This window comes from Sus scrofa, chromosome 8 (genome assembly GCF_000003025.6).
Source record: "Sus scrofa isolate TJ Tabasco breed Duroc chromosome 8, Sscrofa11.1, whole genome shotgun sequence".
Classification (NCBI taxonomy): domain Eukaryota; kingdom Metazoa; phylum Chordata; class Mammalia; order Artiodactyla; family Suidae; genus Sus; species Sus scrofa.
In genome coordinates, this window is record NC_010450.4 from 100,463,294 (window position 1) to 100,479,471 (window position 16,178).

The 16,178-nt window shown below is 36.5% G+C and overlaps 1 protein-coding gene across 4 annotated transcripts in view; it reads right to left on the reverse strand.

The window, feature by feature from the left end:
* SPRY1 (sprouty RTK signaling antagonist 1) overlaps nucleotides 1–16,178 on the reverse strand; it is a 414,305-nt gene that overhangs the window by 13,818 nt on the left and 384,309 nt on the right. Inside the window, exon 8 of one of the 4 annotated variants that reach the window (XR_002346359.1) lies at nucleotides 6,961–7,108. The exons of the other annotated variants lie outside the window; for them this stretch is intronic. The gene's annotated coding sequence lies outside the window, so the exon portion shown is untranslated. Of the gene's footprint in view, nucleotides 1–6,960; nucleotides 7,109–16,178 lie in introns of those variants that run through there. 4 annotated transcript variants of the gene reach the window in all.

Below are 16,178 nucleotides of genomic sequence, written 5' to 3' on the forward strand. Positions count from 1 at the left end.
TTCCTTAATCTTCTCATTCTTTTTGATGTTGTGCTTTTAAAGTGGCTCTAGGTTACTAGACTGATATTTTAAACTTCTTAAGTAGTATCATACTTTTTTCTCTTTAATTTCTACCTATATTTTTCTACAAAGGACTTTAAAGACAGCTAGAAACCTTCATTCTAATACTTTATGTTATGATTTTTGTATTCAGAAAAGGTATTTCTATGGTTCACATTTTGGCGACCTTTCAGGTGGGAGGTCCATGACAGCTGTTCCAGGAAGCAGGATGGTGCTGACCGTGGTCTTCACACTTCCCCTCTGGGCAGTGAGCAGGATGGGCCACACTGACTCTATTATGATTGAGACAGTGGCAAATCTCACTTAGTTCCATAGACTCAGTCAACAGGGTTGTTGGAAATAGATCCACAAAACAAACCCTACTGTAGTTATGTGATTCATACAGTCCCATCTTAATATGAAGTTTGGTATTAAAATCTGTTGAGCCTGACATTGTTTTTAAAAACTAATGAGGCAAAAATAAACCAAACAGACAAATAGAGGACCCTAAGATGCTCAAATAGTTACATATTTTTACATATCAATTTAATATCCAGCCAAGCTACTGTATGGAAGACAGCATCTCTGCTTTTTCACCTTCTCATATTGCTCAAATCACTCTCCTGAGTAATGGCCATCAATAATGGCTTAATCAAGAAATCCAGCAGAAGTTTATCAGTCCTTGTTCAACATGACCTTTCTATAGCCTCTGACAATGAGGTATTATCCCTACTTCCAGAAAAATCTCTTCTCTCTTGGCTTTAAAGTGATTTTCTCTTGTTTACCTCTTAGCTCTCTGAGCTACCCTTCAAATAAGTCTGCTTTGCTGGCAGTCCCCGAAGTGTTCTCCAAGGTCTTGATCATCAACTTTGCATCAACTTGCACTGCACTTTATGTGCAGTTCAAGGACTACTCATCCATTAAAGAATTCCAATTCTTGATATTATCAGTCTCAGCACACACTCCCATGATTCATTGCTATAGTATCCGTTGTATTCTGGATTTTGTTCTCTTGAACACCATAAATAAACCAAATCTGTTCAAAGATAGACTTGTTTCCTAAACCTCTTCCCTCTTTTACCCCATCTTCATCCAGCCACAAAATCTTATTTATTCTACAGGCTAAATACCCATATGCAGCATTTTCTCTTCTCTCCATTTTCACTGAGTCTTATTCAGCAGTCAGCTGGACTATTGAAAAAATTAAAAGAGGACGCAAAAACCTTTTAAAGAGCCCTCTTGCTTTTAACTTCATACTACTTCCATTACTTAACAGCTTATGTGATTCTTATAAAATATCTAATGTAGTCACTTTCCTATTCTAAATCTTACAGTGGCTTTCCTTCACTATCCTTATCCTTGAGGATATAAGATACCATTCACACTCTGAGCACCTTCATTTCTGGGTTCATCTACCACTCTGCACACACTCACCACCCCCCATGCTTCAGCCTCCTTGAATCCTCCTGTTCACTCTGTATGCTACAATCTTTCTTTCTTCTGTGCCTTTATACATGCTGCTATCACTGACTGGAAAAGTCTTCCCTTCTTTTCCTACTTAGAATATTCTTATTCTAAGAATTACACAAATACCCTTTCTCCTATGTTGATATCATAGCCGCTTCTCCTGTGCAGTATTAGATATCCTCTTTCTTGAGTTCCTTTGCATTTTGTATGTATTTTCATTGCAGCAGTTTACACAATGGTTTGGAAGCACTTCTTTACATGTACATGTTTGCTTTATCAGGAAAGGAACCATGTCTTATTCATTTTTCTATGACCAACACCAGGCATAGTGCCTGGTGCTTAAAAGATACTTCCTTTATTAATATTAAGCAGAGGAGGGGGTATGCAGATAAAAGACATACGGTCCTTGGTTTCAAGGAAATACATTAAAGATCTAAAGATGTATCATGAGAAAATATGAAATAGATTTGCTTTTATTCCACCAGAGAGTATAACTAGGAAAATTTACAAATAAGCAAATTTTTGTTTAATAAAATAAAATACTCTCTAATTCTTGGAGTTATCCAACGAAACAGGAAGTTCCATGAGTTTCCCATTACTAGATCAAGCTGAAACAAAATGACCTAAACAACCAGAAGGTGGCCTGTATTCAACACCTGTAATGGATGAGGATTTAGATCTCTATATGTCCAACGTTACTCTATAGAAAAAAAGACATGTTTTTAATGACTGCAAAAAAAAATTTTTGAGGAAATAAGATTATATCTTGTATTTGAAAATACTAAACTGAAATTAACTTCAGTGTTTTCATAAGAGTTCACTGAAATTCTATAATTACACAATATTTCTGGGGAATGCACAACTAGAGACATTGGACTGGAGTGGTTTGGGGGGAAAACAATAAATACTGACCTAATTTTGCATACTTCGAAACATGGACATAGGAGTCAGACAAATGGAGGTCACATAGCACCTTTGTTACCAATAAAGATGAACAGCTCCGTTGCTAATAAGCCACACTCTTTTGCAGGCCTAATAAATAAGCCAGCATTAAAAATGCTCAGTCCCTCCCACCCCCCACAAAAAAAGATGCAAGTTTCCCCTGTGGTGTTGCCAAGAGCAGCAGAAATATGAAGACTCAGAAAAGAGTAAGCCAACACTGCTTTGTTCCTTCTCCATTTTCAACAATCAATGGAGGGGAGTAAGTGGGGACAGGTGGAGAGAAACTAGAAATGCTGCTTTACAAATTCTTGTGGAAAGTTGAGAGGAATTTTCTTCCTCTCTATGAAGAGGAAATGAAGAACAGGGGAAAAGCGTCTTCATATACTCTTAAAAGCAAGGACTTCTGTGAGGCCCTCTTAGTCTATGATGGGCTGTACATATGAGAATACAGTCTTGCTTTATTGATATTTTGAAACAATCAAAAGTCAGCAACTGCACTAAAAACTAACATTTTTCCTTAGAATGACTTGTTTTACTGTTTACTCATGCACCCATACAGTCAACAAACATATATTAAATGCCTACTGTGCTCCTGGTGTTTTTGTGCTAGTATCCTAAGTCTGTATGTCCTTAAAATATTCTAGTTGGAGATATAGTCTATTAACTAATAAGAAGAAAATGATAATAATATGATACATGGAGTAATAGAGGCAGGAATATTAAAGTATGAACCCAAAAGTGAAGGAGCAGTTACTTACTGGAAGGAAGGAAAAGGAACATGGCAATCAACGTGGAAAAGATGTGGCGGGGGGGGGGGGTCCTGAGGCAGGCTTTTAAAGACAAGTCTGAATTCACCAGGAGAAAAGTGGATGGGAACAGAGATACCCCTCGGTGTCCGTGGGCACAAACGTCTGAATATGCAGAGGTTCAGAAAGCACAGCATGACACAAGATTTGGTATATGTGAAACATTTTCACATTTAACTTAAAGTTTATTTAAGCAAGGAGACTCTTGCATAGTTCAATACATTACAAAGACCTAGACTGAGGCATTTTTGAACTAGTTTATCAATAACCCAATGATTTAGGGATGTATTCGCTAACCATTAGCAAATACCCCCGGATCCCTCATCTTTGGTTGATTTCTAACAGTTATATCTCAGAGGCCTTGGAACTTGATATTTGAATATAAGCATTTATGTCTATATATAAGGACCAAAAACATTTTGCTTCTGGGTTCCTAAAATTTTTTAGAATAATAAGCCATTCTGCTGCAGCCTCTCTCTTTGGTTGAATGCCATTCAGCAGTGTTCCCTATCAGAATTCATAGGGAAATAAAGCAGTGCTCTTATTAAGGAAATCCATTTCTTCCAAAAGGATAAAGTATGACAAGGACCGTTTTTCCAACTCATTGTAAATTTCATAATATCAGTGGTGTGTCGTGCAAACTGCCAAATGGAAAGGCACTCGCACACCCTGTCTGCAGAAGATACGGGCTCAGAAAGGACAGCAATTACACATACACCTCAGTGGGGCACATCCTCCACCCAGCTCACTAAGCTCTAAACTCTTGAAGCTACTCCTGTCTCTTGGAGGCTTCGTCTTTATTAGATACCTCCTTTCAGGACAGCTAAAATGATGAAAGGTATGGGGGATTTTTTTCTTTCCTGCCCCTTTCTCTTCACAGATACAGCACTGGTGATTGAAAAGTCAGGCCTGCAATTCTGACAGTTCAACTTATCTAGGTCTATCTCTAAGTACAAGGTCGACATTATCTCAGCCTGCATCCTGTGTAATTATAGTATTTGGCTGGCATTGCTGAACAGGGGCTGAAATCCATCAGGTTCTAGTTAATCTGCCTTGAGTAACCACAGCCGGTTGGCCGGAAGAAAATGATTATGAAATAAAGTTGTTGGGTCTTAATAATAAAGATTACTGATATTCAGGGCAAGATGGATCCAACATTAACCTTTTCCTATAGATGAAGGCTCTGTGTAATGTGAGGCAAAAGGAATTTTTATAAAGTCTTCTTGATTTCCTATTTTGTGTCTCCTTCTGTCTTTTTACCCTTACCTAATTTCCCACTAGTCCTGAATTTTCATTACTCTTCAGTGAAACACATATATTAACCTTTTGGATGTTTTCCAAGCAGACCAAACTAAAAAGTTAATGGACATGAGATCAGCTTCCTTCTTTTTAATTAGTCTTCAAACTTAATCTTGTCTTATTTTATTAAGAATCAGTTTATCTTGCTAATTTGAAGGCTATGAGTTATTCATACTACAGATGGGATGATGATGAATTTACATGTGATATTTAGGTCTAGTGATGTGTGGCAGGGTGCAAGCTGTATATTCAACACATGTAACAGACTTAGAGACATAGAGGAACTCCCCATCACCCTTTGAATAACATGAACAACTCAAGCACACTTCCAACAATAAAAGATCATAAAACGATTTATCTGGCAACTGTGGAAAGCCTCAGAAAGTGGTATGATGTTTAAGAGCATAGATTCCAGAGTTATACCCTGCTCTCTGCTCACTAGCTATGTGACCTTGGGCAAAGTACTTAACCTCTCTAGCTGTGTGACCTTGGGCAAATTACTTAACCTCTCTATGCCTAAGTTTTCTCAAATTTAAAATGGAGAGGATAATAATAATAATAGCTGCTGCATGTGGTTATCATTAGAATGAAGTGAGTTAATGTATCTAAAACACTCGGGACAGTGCCTAACATTTAATAAGCATGATGAGTGTTCACTGTTGACAAAATTAAAACAGCTAAAGAAACAGGACTGGCTGGATCATGATCCTGTTGGATAGTTAGTAAGCAGGGTTTGCAAGATCTTTATCTCTAAATTCTTGTGTTTGATATTTGACTTCAGGCTATTAACATTTAACCAGAGGGTCATAAATAAGCCGAACTATGGTTAAATCAATCACGTTAATGTGTCTACTCATAAGAAAATAAGAATGCACATAAAAATGGTATGCTATGGATTTCATTTGGCAAGGTAGGATGAGAGCAAGAGATGACAAGGGAAGACGATTTGCTAGAGGCTGATGAGTCTGAATATGGTGGCTCCCAGGCTCTCCCTTATTTCAGTGCTGTTTTTGCCCTTAGAGCACATGACTAGAATGGCTGTGGAAGTTCTTCCCACAAAGGAACTCATTTTAGTTTCTGGATTTCCAAGTCCACTTTCAGCATTCATATACCTTGGCTCTTGCACTGACTCTTCTTTCTTCATAATTATATCTCTAATGTAAATGCATCCAGCAATGATCCTTAATTACATCCTCTTAATTGCATACCTACTGCAGATTTATGCCAAATCCCCTTTGTCAACATTTAAGTCAATTGGTTAATATTAAACAAAATGAATACATAGAGACATAGAAAATCATCGGCGGGGGGGAAGCAGGCTCTGGGGTTAAAAGATATGCTGAGGAATATGCATTTTGAATAATTTAATTCTTTTAATTTTTTGCATGCCTTTAAATTTTGGAAATTGCTTTTAATCATCTTATAGCAGCTCTTTTTCATTCTTAGACTGTTATCTGACTTTCTAAAAGATAACAAAGGGAGAAGTTTCAGGACAGATTCTCAATGTCCATTGTGTTTATGAGATTTCAAGCTATCTACTCACATTTATGTATCTTCATTTATATTGCAATATCTTCCTTTATTTTAGCTGGATAATATGTGAGAGTCAAAACATATCAAAACACAAAGATCCTCTTTATATGCCAAAAAGTCAACAATTCATTTGAGAATCATTATGATGTATTTTATAATCTAAAATGAATTTCTGCCTATTTCTCACAATAGTAAATCTACATGACTCATTGTTATTATTATTATTATTATTATTATTATTATTATTATTATTATTTTGTCTTTTTGTCTTTTTAGGGCTGCATCCATGGCATATGGAGATTCCCAGGCTAGGGGTCTAATTGGAGCCGTAGCCACCGGCCTATGCCAGAGCCACAGCAACTCAGGATCCAAGCCATGTCTGCAACCTACACCACAGCTCATGGCAATGCCAGATCCTTAACCCACTGAGCGAGGCCAGGGATAAAACCCGCAACCTCATGGTTCCCATTGGAATTCGTTTCCGCTGCACCACGATGGGAACTCCAACATAGCTCTTATTAATGTCAAGGAAATGTACTCGTGTCCTAATGGAAAGATAACTTGAGAATAAATGTATTTTGAAAAGTAACAACAACTGTCAATTGAAAGGAAAAAAAAAAAAACTTTTTTGTTGAACTTTGACACTGGAGGTGGGGTGAGGAGGAATGTCTGTTTTCAGTTGTTAAGAGATTTTTCAGGCATCATCTTTTGAGATGGAGTTTATAAAGGGTGAGTTTTAAGATCGTCTTTTGCTCCTGAACTATGTCTCTAAAAGAAGGAAGAAAGTATACGAAATTAAATTACTTAGTAAAATATCAAAAAGTCAAACTATTTTAAACATATTATTAAAATAGAACTTTCATAAGATCCTCACTTTTGGGTCTTTTTTAAGCAGTGGTCTTTTTTTTTTTTTTTTCTTTAATAATATTCAGTGCTGCTTGTGTTTCCATTCCTATAGTGAGCTTCCCAACATTTGTTTTCCATTTTTCTTTAATTTCCACTCATGACCTTTGGTCTATTCTCTGTGTTAGGAAAAAAAAAAAAAAAAAGTAATTAAAGTTGACATTCTCTGTCTGTCTTCTCCAAACTGCATAAGTTCAAATTCTTAGCCTGCCTTATATCTAAGCACAGGCTTTCTGACCACAGCATCAATTTGTCTGTTGTTTAGGAGGAAGTTCATCATGTTCACAATTAAGACTTGCAACCGTGAAGTCTGGGGTTCTGGGGTGCTGCCAATGCTTTTAGAGCCCCAGAATATTTGTTCTAGATCTGTGGCCACTGTGAAAATTGCTCTGGCCTAGTCCAGTGTTCTAGAAAATCCCCAAAGCATAACATACATGCTTTGGAGTTCTTTTTACAATTATAGCTTTTAGTCTCTCACATGGACTGAAAAATGTGATACCAACATAGTATGAGAATTATATTGTACATGTTTAACAAACATTAGGTAAATGAGCAGGTATTTAATGATCATGCTTAAGAAGCTAAATTATTCACCAAAAGTAATGATGACATAAGAAAGAGGAATTTAATGTTGTAGTAATGCAGATTGTACATTAGAACACAGAAAGCCTGAGTTATACAGAATAACATGAGTAACAAATATTCTCAATAAATGGGTGAGTAGGTAAAGGGTTACCCAAAGGAGCCCTCCATTTTTCACTGATGCTAGATGTAACAGAATCTACATTTTTATACCTCCTTTTAATTGAATTATAATTTACATGTGAAAAAAGACACAGATCTTATGTACACAACTGGATGGATTGTCTATAAGTATAAACCTGTGTTCTATGCCTCCTTAAACAATATGTGCCTAAAAAGTTTATCATTTTCTTGGTATCTCAGGCTCAGAAATGATTGTGTTAAAATAAACAATGTCTTCAGAGTTTAGTAATGTGACTTGAACTCTTCACCCCTCTGTCAAAAGATGGTTTTTCTCTCAGTTGCTTCTTTTGCTAATTGTAGATTTTCTGCCTCTTTTAAAATTTTCACTTAGTTGTCTTATTGATCTAATTTTCTGATCTAATTATTGACCTAATGTGGGGATCAAATAAGGTGTCCAACAAAAGTTTATAATAACTAATTGGGTGTTGAACATCCAGGCTTGTAGGCATTTTATGGCTAATAAAAGTTAATAATATTGAGAATTTGTGTCCCAAAGAAACAAGTATTAGGAATGTTAATGAGTTTTTACAGGTTGCAAAATATCTTGCTTATCCAAACTGGGATAAAACTTGCTACATTAAAGTTTGGTAAATTCTACTGACTATTGTATTGCTGGTACTACTGATAGGATCTTGAGCTACAGTAAGGCCTAGGAGGGCTCAGTCATTCCAAAGCTAATAGACACAACGAGATGATGGTTGAGGTGGCTGAGGTCACATTACAGAAGGAAACAAGTCCTATGAAAGACCTTTGCACACACAGCCTGCTTCTGCAATATACAGGTTATACACAGGTTTCATTTTATGTATTTGAAAGCCTCAGAGACATGTAGCTTTCTCATGTTCAGAATTGACCAAGATTATGCTGGACAATCTTGAAGAGTATCTTTGATTTTTACAACAAATAAGTTCAATTGGAAGGGGCTAGAAGGAATGCACCACTATCTCAATTCAGTTTGTCAAGTAAAGTATGTAGTTCCAAGACTCTCAGCCTCCATGCCAAGGGGCCCATATCACCCTCCCCTACAGCCCAGAGTGTGGCACCCATGTGAATGTTATGGAGGCAGAAAAGTAAAGAACCCTTGACCTGAAGTCTTCAATATGGTAAAGGTAATTCTACAGAGGAATTATACAAAGTCCAAAAAACAGAATTCTCTAAGAAACAGAAACCACAGAAAATTGGATCAATAATTATTACTCAAAACTTCCTTCAGAGAGCATTATGCTATTAGCCAAGACAGATGATTTCAGCCATGGCCATGCTTCCTGCTCACTCCAACTGTGCCTCCATCTTCGGGGTCACTTCCCTAGAAGCAGAACTAACAAAAATCACAGCTGTTCTACACCTTTGGCATTGGCCAGTAGTTTTACAAGTTTTCTTTAAAGAATGAATGATTTCCTGTTTATCTATACAAAATGCTTTTTGTTACAGATTTTGTTGCAAATTTCAACAACAAACAATGCATTGCCCTTGAAGAAGTGCTATTTTAGAGGATGGAATACAATATTTTCTGTGAAGACAAAAGTGATCCTAGAACAAAAAGATGGACCTATGATTTGTCTTATTTTCACTATTTAGAATCATTATTATTAATTATTTACTTGCAACATTGCCTGGGTTCCTGGATCTTTTTCTCCAAATACCCTCTTATTCAGTCCTTTGAAGTTGCAATTTTTAAATATAAGGTATATTGAATGATTGGCCAATGGGGACCTGCTATATAGCACAGACAACTCTACCCAATATTCTGTGATAATCTGTGTGGGACAAGAGTCTGAAAGAGAATGGATATGTATATGTGTATAACTAAACCACTTTGTTGTACAAAAGAAATTATCACAACCTTCAGTAAAACTTTAAAAAATCTATTAGTGAAAAAAAAATCTGTTAGTGCATTTTTCTCTATACAACAATAAGAAAGGAATCAAAGTGTTTTCCATGAGGTAGAAAAGTACATAAATAAGTCAGAAAACTTAACAAAGGCCAGCTATTTCTGTTCACCATCATGCTTGAAACGAGGAATTTATTTTTGGTCAACTTTGTATTTTTCTCTTGGGTGTCATAAGAGTGATTGTCAAAGTAGTCAAAGAGTATATTTTCTTGACACCAGAAATATGAAATATAAGACATAAATTATTTTATCTGACTAACCAGTGTCCGGTACATGTGAACGTTCACTCTTCCTTTCCAAGTTCCTTAGTTTCTCTTTGAATATGCTGTATTCTTCACTACAAAGTTTGTGTATCCGGTGTTTATCCCCACTTTCTTTTAAAACAAATCAGTCTTGGCATAGCACAGGCATAGTTTCAATGTTTGTTTCCTCCTCTTTCTTAAAATAAAGGTTCAGAAACAATTCCAAAAGAGCCAGTGATCTCTCAGTTCTTTGAACACCTAAAGCACTTTTGTAAACCACTGTCCAGTAGAAAATATGATTTTTCCAGAGGCCCAATTTGTGCACCTCCATAGAGGGGACCATGCTTATCTGCACCCTGCTTGCCTCTGTCACTTGCCCTGCTTCCTCAAGGTTGAAAGCATAGCACCTCATCTCCAGCAGCATGGTCTCCATAGCACCCAGACAGTTGGAGACACACTGTCCCCAACCCCTACGTCCTACCCAGAGTGGTGCTCACAAAGAACCTGGTGAGCTGGGGGTCTTCACAGAAGGGCCAGAGAGCAGAATGTGGAGATCCAGGGAACTCAAAAGGGACTGAAGGAGTCAGGGAGAGGGAAAAGACAAGAAGTTGGCAAATTCTGTTATACCTTTCTCTGCGACTATTTTAGTGCACAACATGCCATATTATTGCTTCTCCAGAGACACCCTATTTATGCCATCCCTTCTTGTTAAGCTCTGGCAAACATAGTAATATAACATTTGTATTTACTTTTCCTCCCTCTCTGACTCATATCCATTTTTCCCTCCTCCTTACTTCCCTCGGGATTATACTCCTCCAAGAAAACATTAGCACAGAAGCTTCACCGCAGGCTCTGTTTTCTAGGGAAGTGGGGCTTAGATGCCATTTTTACTATGTTATATTTGTTAAAATTTAAATGTCTCTATATCCTTTACAGCACCTGATATTGTACAAAATACCTAGCAGGTGCTAAATAATACTTACATTTCTGCTGGAAGATAAGCTAGTTTTTTCAAAAAAAGAAAAGAACATATGTCTAAATACCTAATAGCTACCTCCAAACAGAGGCTTGTCTTTTATAATTTACCTTTACAAAAAGTATAAATATTTGCATTAAAGCATTATTTATCAGGCAGTCCCCATCAGATAGATAACATTTAAATCTGTGTTCAACTTATTTTCAGAATAGAAGAAGTAATATTTGTAGTTTCAAATAGGAAGAAAGCAGGAACAGCCACTTATTAACTTCCATTCTTAACTCATAGTTGTTACTAGACTTTGCATGCCACTTCCCCCAAACTAGAAAAATGTTCATCTAGATTTAAATGATTACAAGGCATTTGTGAATCTACATAAAAGGTGTTTTAATAGACCTTTTCTTTTTAGTGAGAGCTTAGTCATCAACATCTGTCTTTATATATACCAAGATCCCAATTCCTTCACCCCATGCTACTTCTCATTCCCTGAATTTGACTTGTTAGTTCTCCAAAAAGAAAAAAAAAAAAAAAAACTATTGAAAAAGTTTTTTCAGTTGAGTATCCAAATATTTTTATTTAAAATCTTTTTAGTCCTAGTTTTTATTTTACTTTTTCCAAGATGGGAACTGAAATTTGGAAGTCTCTCAAAGTCACCCAGCATAGAATGGCAATATTAAAATATAAGGAGTTTATATTCAGAAAATAATTCTGCTTGTTTATCAGGCCTGAGACGATCCCATTTAGACACTTGGTGCTCTATCAGAAGAAGTAAAATTTTTCAGGTGTAGAGCTGGCCAACCTCTCTTCTCCCTGGAGAGAGTAGATTCTAGCTGTCTATAGTTAAGACACTTTCAGGCCCTTGGAACCACTCAATATCGGAGGAGTCCTGACTTATCTGCTCTGTAATTACAGTGGGTTAGTCTACTGGGAGCTTTCCGATAATGCCAATAATGATAATAGTCAAAATAGAGGATCTTGCTTGTATGTGTGAGGCAAACACAACTGGTAACTGAGATAGCACATTATAGAACTGATATTAGTAATATCATATACAAATTTATTTAGATGGACATTCACTTTCATGTAACCCCACACTTGTGTCATGTCAGTGGTAATTCCAATGCATTTGTGTTAGTGGAATGTTTTTCTACCAACTCACACCCTTCACATACCTGCAGCACTGGAGAGCACACTTCAAGAGCATGATGACTGGAAATTAGGGGGAAAAGAAATCTTATTACAGAAGTCTTAAATGCCCTAAGTCAATTTAATCACTTAAATCAATTCAGTACAGGGTAAAGAGTTAGTGAAGATATTTTTGGAACAAGGAGAAAAATAATCTTGGAGCTTCACTCAGGAAAAGAGTTTGGTGATGTATGTATTGAGATGATTTAAGATGCTACTGCATTTGTCCATGCAACATGGACTAGAAGCATGAGATAGATGGATGGCACAGGACAATACAGAAGTTCTATGACTTGGTTCCTCTTGTTTTACATTCCACCTTCCCCCATCTTCCCAAACGAAAGTTAGAGTAGGAAGCCATATGGACTGCTGGCAATGGTCCTCACTATTCCCAAGGTAAGAGACAAATCTGCATCCCCTATGTGAAGTTCTACTCAATCCAGTTTGAGCTACAGTTGCCCTAGGCAAGAGTAAGCTTTCAGACTATTTTCAAAATCAAAGAGCTGGCTAAAAATTTTATATTTTAAATTCCAAATTTGAGGACTAATGCTAAGGCTTTAATAATAAAAAAAAAAATCTATTCTCTGACTTAACAGCGATGTAGAGATATTTGTACTGTATTTGGTTATGGGTGTTGCTTATGGAGTGGGAGTGGGCACACATGCACACTGCATCACTGATTTTACCTTAAGTTAAAATTCAAACTGTTCCTTCCTATTTCCCTAATTATCACATAATAAAAAGTGCTTAATGACATTGTAAAATAATTTTCAGATTTTATGTTACTACTATTATTATAAACCTTATTACAAAATTTTGTCATCTTTTGCAATTCATAGTAGCAATAAAGTCTCCATGAAGTTCTTCCCTGCTGCCTAAATTTTGGTTTATTTAATAGATGCTGGACATTAAAATGTAACTAATGGGCCATGAGACAATTTTTACACCTTCATGGAATAATTACTCAAATGGCCATTATTTAAATTTTCTGAGGACTGATCTCCAAGGAAATTATAAGCTGGTGGCAACGTGAACAAAAAACTTAATGTTAAGCCCTCATTGTAACAGACTAGCAAATAGTGGTCACTTGGTTGACTATAGTAAATATGAACCAAATTACTACTTATCCGGCTCAATTATCATAGCATTTGCTTAAAAACTGCTTCATTTCTATGAATTGAACTATTTAACTGAATTTCTCCAGCCCAAAGAAAATAATTTTATTGTAGTGGCCACTGATCAATTATTTCAGCAAACTCCTAGGTAGAGACTAACTTTTAGGAAAAAATGACTTGTTTAATAGCTCCTGTATCATTGAAGAGAGCCTAAAAAGCTATTTTCTGTATTAAGATATAAAGCCTTGTTAAGATAACTAAATATTAATAATGGCTTTTCGTTCTTAAAATACAAATTAGTGAAGAAAAGAATTTCTAAATGAAAATATGGAATCAGTGAACTACATTCAGTTAACACAAGTGAGTCTGACCCTTTAGAAATGGACTGTACTTCTTACTGACCAAGAATTCTTGAAACAAGGAACCTGGGTTCACCTATATTACCATAAATATTTTTATTCAAGAGAACACTGATTTTCCAAATTGGGAAAAAAAAAAACTTCATCTTTCAGACCATCTTCAACCATCACACACGAATGTCAAGCGAGGAAAGGTGAAGATAAACCCAATCACTTATCAGTGTTTGTGAAAACATAGTCAAAGTAGTCTGGTCTCTAATTTTGAGTTCAGAATTTTAGCAAAAGCCATAATTTTCTGAGCTAGTTAGGCAGACAATCGCCTCCTTGATCTGCTGTTACTTTCAAAACATAATGATCATGTTTATTTTTAAATATTTAAAACTTGAAACAAAAGCCAAATACGGTTTTTAAACTGCTTTACTTCTCTTACAATTATCATAGTATGTGATCTGTCAAGTGTGCAAATGGATTTCTTGTCTCTGTACATTATAAGCATAACCAAGGTTTACAGATAAGAGTTTGCCCTTGCACACAAAGTCTTCACCAATGAGTTGACATGACTAAAAAGTTTACTTCACTTTCAGACTGTAAACAGAATTTACGAATTCTCAACTGGAAAAGCCCATACATCTATTTGAAGTCTTTTCAGCTGGAAGTGTTGGAAAATTCTCAAGGCATCAGGTCCACAGGGGATGTGAGGCAAAGATGATGTTCATCAAGGTAGCATGTCATCCTTATACACAGGCAACACACAGCTGTGACACATACAACAGTGACACAACTGAACACATTCAATCCATTTATACCTATAGGAGTTGCCTTGTGTGGGATTCTTAACATATGTCTGCTTCCTTGCTTGACAGTATTCAGTTCTGCTACAGAAGTCAGGAAAAAAAAAAAAAAAAAACAGAATGGATAGAACTCATAGGAAATATTAGAAAGTCAGTCTATAAAGCATTTTAAAGATGGAGTGAATAAATGAAATATATGTTGTTTAATATAGGTAAAAACAATGAAACAGATGAGGGTTTTATTTTTAGATAGAAAGGCATGGAAAGACCAAGCCAGCCTTAAATATTCAGAAGGTACTGTTCATCCTGCCTCAGATTGACAGCTATGGTATCAAGGCTACAGGCACCCATTTATTCTCCAGATATGCTTCGCCTACAGGAAGCAGATAAAAGCTATAGCTGTGTAGTGAGTTACAGCTGTGGCCAGATTCTGGCCAGCACCCCTGCTCTTGCATCTCTGGTAGAAAAGTCTACCTTGGCTTAAGGCCCCCATCACCTGCCAAAGCCCCTTGCTTTACCCCCAGTAGTAGTCTCCTATTGCTGGGTAAACAAACTGCCACAAACTTGAGTGGCTTAAACAACACATTAATTTTCTTACAGTACTGTAAGTTGAGAAGCAGACAAGGATTTCACTGGGTAAAAATCAAGGTGTCAGCTAGGCTGCGTTATGTTCTGAAGGCTCTAGAGGAGAATCAATTTCCTTGTTCCTTTTAGCTCAGGGCCGCTAGCATTCCTTAGTCAGTGGGCCCTTCCATCATCTTCAAAGTCAGCAACAAATATCACACCTTTATAACCCTTCATTCATCCTCATATCTGTCTCTGATTATAGCCAGGAAATGTTCCCCAATGTTTAAATAAATATATGATTATATTAGATTTATCTAGACAATCCAGAATAATCTCCCCACTTCAAGGTCCTTAAACAATCACATCTACAAAATCCCTTCTGCCACGTAAGACCATATATTGGCAGCCTCTGAGAATTAGAACATGAACATCTTGGGGGCTATTCTTGCTACCACGCCTGGTTTCCATGACCACACAAAGGGGCCAGAGCATGTGAATGTGACATAACCCAGGACTTCCATTTGCTTCCATTTGCCTGCAGGGTAGGATGAGCCTTCCATTTTCTTGCTCCCTATTCCAAGTGTGTCAGTTTACTCAGTCCCTTTCCCTTTGCTATCCCTGTATATTTGCAACTTATTTAATAAACTTTGTGATTCAAGCATCTTCACTTGGTCTATCTTTCTGTTTCATGATCTCTGGAATGATCTGCCTGAGAGTGTACCTAGAGACTACCATTGATTCAAAGTAATTCCCCAAACAATAGGATCTCAGTATGGATTGGTCCCCAGATATAGCTTCTCAAACCCACCACCCATATGTATAAATCATAATTAATTGCAAATGGGAAAATAAATAATTTGTCATTTATCTTTTCTGGAATAAGACAAGTCTTTCTGAAAGATCAAATCGATCAAAAAGAAACTTAGAAAGCTGATCAGGAAGAAGTTGATATAGAAAGGGAAGTAGTTTTAATTCAGTAGAAACTAGAAACCAGAAGACATATACTGCTTAGATTGCCGGGAATGACAACTTTAAGTCTGGAGTAGAAATCAGAGGTCAAAGAGGAAAGTAATTTGTGGTGGACAAGAAAGGCCAACCTCAAAGCAGGAAGAGTTTAAAACTAGAAAAATAATTCTGATTTTTCAGTAGAGCAGGCCAAAAAAACCTGACTCTGGCATATTATTGGCCTGAAAGATGAAATAAAGTTCTTTGTGTACCAAGTTTCTTTATTTTTTAAGCTGAACCCTGTGTCAATTTTAGGCACCCAATATTTGTCTATCCGTATTAATTCAACAAGC